The sequence below is a fragment of the Bison bison genome, unplaced genomic scaffold (assembly GCF_000754665.1).
Source record: "Bison bison bison isolate TAMUID 2011002044 unplaced genomic scaffold, Bison_UMD1.0 scf7180017864213, whole genome shotgun sequence".
In the NCBI taxonomy this organism is placed as follows: Eukaryota; Metazoa; Chordata; class Mammalia; order Artiodactyla; family Bovidae; genus Bison; species Bison bison.
In genome coordinates, this window is record NW_011494785.1 from 2,182,151 (window position 1) to 2,187,479 (window position 5,329).

At 43.4% G+C, this 5,329-nt stretch overlaps 1 protein-coding gene across 1 annotated transcript in view; it reads left to right on the forward strand.

Annotated features, from left to right (window-relative positions):
• The first annotated feature begins 3,283 nt into the window (after positions 1 to 3,283).
• AKAP3 (A kinase (PRKA) anchor protein 3) overlaps positions 3,284 to 5,329 on the forward strand; it is a 24,454-nt gene continuing 22,408 nt past the window's right edge. The window contains exon 1 of the mRNA XM_010844989.1: positions 3,284 to 3,382. The gene's annotated coding sequence lies outside the window, so the exon portion shown is untranslated. The remainder of the gene's footprint in view (positions 3,383 to 5,329) is intronic.

Genomic DNA, 5,329 nt, shown 5'->3' on the forward strand with positions numbered 1-5,329 from the left:
GGAGAGGGCCGGGGCCCCGGGGACTGGAGGGGGCGGGGACGCGGAGAGAAAACGTGAGGGAGAGAAATACACGTGAGGAAGGGTGCGTTCGTGGAGTCCGAAGACCAGGTTACGTCCCCCGGGGCCTTGGCTCTTGCTGTTCCCTTTTCCTGCAGGTGTCACGAGCTCAAGTCTCTGCTCGTGGATGACCTCAAAGACGACTTCTCTGACGTGTTGTATCATTCCACCTGTGTTTTAAGTACTATGATTTACCAAAGCCCTTATCTCACCACCCAACATGAATCCAGGGATTCTTAACTTGGACTCTGATACAGGAGCGAGCTTCCGGAAATCTGTGAACCTCCCGAAATGTCCTGTAAAAGTTAGTAGGGCTTCCCCGGTGGCTCAGCGGTAGAGAATCCGCCTGCAATGCAAGAGACCTGTAGGAGACACAGGTTTGATCCCTCGGTTGGAGAAGCTCCCCCTGAGGAGGAAATGGCAACCCATTCCAGTATTCTTGCCTGGAGAATCCCCATGGATAGAGTATCCTGGGGGGCTACAGTCAATGGGGTCGCAAAGTCGGACATGACAGATGGTTCGAACACGCCATCTGCACATTTTTCTAGGAAGAAACAAGATGGCTCTCTCTAGAGCAACCGGTGTGTAATATTTTAATTGTGGATCCTTGGCCGTTTGCATTGTTCCAGAAAGTAGTATCTAGAGCTTGCCGAAATTCCAGAAAGAGAAGATGAAGACTTCAGTTTTTAAATCCTTTCTTTGTGGCAGCCTCTCAAGATCCCGGAATAAGAACAGCCATCAGCAACATGTCCTGAGACATCTACCTAAAGCATATCAGAAAACAAGCTCCTTTGGGTTTGGGGGAATCTTTCCAGACTTGGTCATTTCTTCAGTGCTTTGTGTTTTCAGGAAGAAAGGAGGGTGCCTTGCTAGGATGAACAAAAGACATATAGTGAGTGGAAGTGGCTTGTTCTAGGTTTGCAAGGTTGGTTGGTCCCACTCTGCCTCACCCCCACCACTTACTGACCTGTCATCTGCCAAGTGAATTGGAAGAGGAAAGTAATTTGATTATATCAAAGATGTCTCCTAATGCTGCACTCTTATATTTCATGGCCTCATCCTGTGTACACTCAGCACTTACATTTTGCTAATATTTGGTTTCGGAGTCCATATGAATAGAAACAGTTTCCTGGCTCTGGTAAATTGACAGATCCCACTGTCATCAGTCACAATCCTAACACCTGTGTATTATTGTCAACTATGTTTCATCATCTCCAAGTCAAACAGTGCCATGTATGCTCAATACTAGTTTAAAGGTGTCATGATACTGTTGAAAGATCATCGACTTAAAAATCAGATTATTAGAGCCCGGTTCCAGCCGACCAGGTATGTGTGGTGAACTGGGTGAGGTTCTACACCTGCCTCCCTGGATGGGAGGAGTGTTTGGGGGAAAATGGATCCATGTATATGTATGGCCGAGTCCCTTCACTATTCACCTGAAACTATCACAGTGTTAATCGGCTGTACCCCAATACAAAATGTTCTTGGTGTTAAGAAAATAAAAATTAAAAAAAGATTCTGCACCTGGCGAACAGGCAAAAGAACACCTGTCCTGTTTCTTCAAAACGTTACTCTGAGGATCAGATGACATGGATGTGAAGGTGCCTTGTCAGCTACAAAGTGTCATGCCTGTGTACATGCTTTCCATTTTCATACCAGTCAAGTGTCAGGATCATAGACTGTCAGAGCTGGAAGGGATCTTAGTGCCGTGGTAAAGAATCTACCTTTCAGTGCTGGAGATACAAGAGACTCAGGTTCAATCCCTGGGTTGGGAAGACCCCTAGAGGAGAAAAGGGCAACCCACTCCAGTATCCTTGCCTGGAAAATCCCACGGACAGAGGAGCCTGGGGGCCACAGTCCAAGGGGTCCCAAAGAGTTGGACGTGACTGAGTGTCTGAACGAACACATGGGATCACAGAATGTCAGAGCTGGAAGGGTTCTTAAGAGACCAACAAACCCAATTTCTTTTAAAGGTAAAGAAACTGAACCATAATATAAAAGGTCATTGATACATAACATTGTTGAAGGAAGCTTGTAATAAACCAGTAAGTCATTTTTAAATTCATTAAAAATTTTAATCTTTATCCTATCGCCTTGCTCAGAGAGTCATTAAGCGTACCTAAGGTATTATAACATTCCATAGAGAATGTACAACTAACAAAGTCTCCTCAAGCCTAGAAATTTGCCAACTAAATGCTCTTGGACCAATTAATCTCAGTACTGTTTATCAAGTCGAGAGTTGTAGTGCTACTATATCTCTGACCTCAGATTTATTATAACCCAGAGATGGTCAGTTTAGGCAAACTATCTCAGAATGTTTTTTTAATGAAAGAGACTCATAGTTAAGAGTCCAAGCTGGATCCCACAGAATGAAGTGATTCCATGGGCTTTGCATAAAAAATTTAGTAGACCCTCAATTCTTTTTTCTCTGCACCCATCTGGATGTGATAATACCTAATACTTTTTGTTCTTTTTAGTGGAATCCCTAGGCATAACTATGCCTATCCCTTGGCATAAACTATGCATGCTGCTGCTGCTGCTAAGTCACTTCAGTCATGTCCGACTCTGTGCGACCCCACAGACGGTAGCCCACCAGGCTGCCCTGTCCCTGGGATTCTCCAGGCAAGAACACTGGAGTGGGTTGCCATTTCCTTCTCCAATGCGTGAAAGTGAAGTCCCTCAGTTGTGTCCGACTCTTAGCGACCCCATGGACTGCAGCCTTCCAGTACTGGAGTGGGGTGCCATTGCCTTCTCCGAAACTATGCACACCCCTCTCCTATGCGTGTGTGCTCAGTCATGTCCAACTCTTTGTGACTCCATGGATTGTAACCCGCCAGACTCCTTCCCAGGCAAGAATACTGGAGTGGGTTGCCATTCTCTTCTCCAGGGTATCTTCCCGACACAGGGATGGAGCCTGGGTCTTCTGCATTGGCAGGTGGATTCTTTACCACTGAGCCAACCTGGGAAGCCCCTTCCCCCTCCCGTATTCCCTACCAAAAATTAGACACTTAAACAAGAAAATCAATCTGGAGAAAGCAAGCTCAGTTCTTCCAAACTAAGCATCAGAGCCTTGCAGTGTATCCTCACCCCTCCCCTTGTCTGATGATCACTCAATTTCTGCTAGTGTCACCACTGTTGCTATAGAAGCAGTGATATCACCAGCTGTGATTCTGATGTCACTCTCCAGTCCCAACTAGGGGGAGGTACATGGAAGGCTGGGGGAGGCAACAAGATCTTGAGCTGAGCACGAACATCCCAGCATCTTCGTTGACTTTAGAAGTATCTTCTAGAGCCTTCTGTGGTTCACTCTTCCAGTGCTGCAGAGGTAGGAGATCCCACTGGACTGACGAGACAGCCCATTTTCTGATATTCTGTGGTTAAAAGGGAGAATTCAGTGACAAGGAATGGGTAACTCTTAACAGTCAACCTCACCTCCCTCTTGTCCCAGTTAATGTCAAGTCAGATTCTTCTGGAAATAAATGAGCCTCTCCTTCAGCACAATGATAGTAGATGGTAGCTACCTACCATCTTTGCTGTTAAAGTTTTAATTTTGTTTCAGATGGACTAGATGTCCTTGGCCATACTTTTGCAGACATGAGGGCGTCTGCTTTTCAATTTCATGATGTGACTGGAAGCTTGACTACCTGCTGACTTCCTATTCATGTGTGGGCTATTCCAAAAGTTGGGGGTGGGGTAGATTTTTTTGTCTGTTTTTTTGATTGATTTTTTTTCCAGCGCTCTAATAACAAAATCAGATTAGTACTGCTCTGAGTCCCAATTCTCATTCACTTTCATCCTCTCTTATTTCTGACTCCTTGGCTAGACAACAGAGAACTGGGGCGAAGCAGAACGTATATAGCTATGTGGAGACAACATCTGTACTAACAGGGCAATGGAGAAAGAAGTTATTAACAAAGGGAAGTGAAAATATAGGAAATCCACAGGAAAGCTTTACACTGAATGGTACCACTGAGAAAAAGATACACACACAGAGACTCACAGTCTTCTAATCCTTAATTTAAACAAAATTGCATGAGACTGATTTCATCAATGGCCACATTTACAGAGTGTCTACTGTATGCTTTGCATTTAGAGAAAGGGAATGAGAGAGAAAAATAAAACATATTAGAATATATTCTTCCTTTTTAAAATTAGTAATAAAAAGAGGCCTAGTAAATTTCAAAACTTGATCAGATACATATCAACTCTGCAAAAGCTTCACATACGCTGCCTGTAATTTGACTATTTCTGCGAGCTTAGGAACCTTGAGTAAACAGGAGCTCTTGCTTATGATGAACACAGGAAACATGTCCTGAGATGGAACTGGGGTCTGGGATACAGCTCCATAAACAAGCCCCTCTATTATTTATGCCTCCCTGGCTGGCGTTCATGGTTTGCACTCCTCACTTATCACTGAGGTGATAATCATATGGACATTTTAAAGGAACATTTTAGGTCAGTCCTTCTGTTGTTCCATTGGGTCCCCCTATCGGCCATAGGAAAAATTCTTAGCTTCCAGAAGGTTAACCTGCAGAGCTGTAAATATCTCAATGAATCTATCGATTGGTTTTAATAGTCCCTTTATGGGTGTCAGTTTCCTTATCTTTAAAATGAGAATGTTACAATAAATGATTCTCAAGGTCCATTTATCTTCACATTGTGTATAGTTAGCCTTCTTTCCTCATCAAACTTAATAGATAACAGCGTCGTTTGTCTCATTTATTTTCCATTTAATTCCAGGATATTACTCACGCACTTTGAAGTTAGGAAATGGATGAATCCGTTAATTAACTCAAATCTCTAGATTTTCCTTCTCTCTTTTCCATTTCATTATGAGACATGTATACAAATTTAGAAGTCTGAACAGCACTACCATCAAAAGGCATTTAAGTACCTTGGTATATACACTATTATCCAGGAAAATTTAGGGAATTTAAAGTCTAAAACAACTTCATGGATACAAACAAACATGCAGAGGATATAGAAAATAAAATAAAAACCTCTGGACATATGTAGGTGGAAGTGTTTGCTGAATCTATGTAACGAGTAAGTGTGAAATAAGTATAAGAGCACTTTTGAGATAATTGATTCATTTTTATTATTGGGATAGATCAGATCAGATCAGTCACTCAGTCGTGTCCGACTCTTTGCGACCCCATGAATCACAGCACGCCAGGCCTCCCTGTCCATCACCAACTCCCAGAGTTCACTCAGACTCACGTCCATCGAGTCAGTGATGCCATCCAGCCATCTCATCCTCTGTCATCCCCTT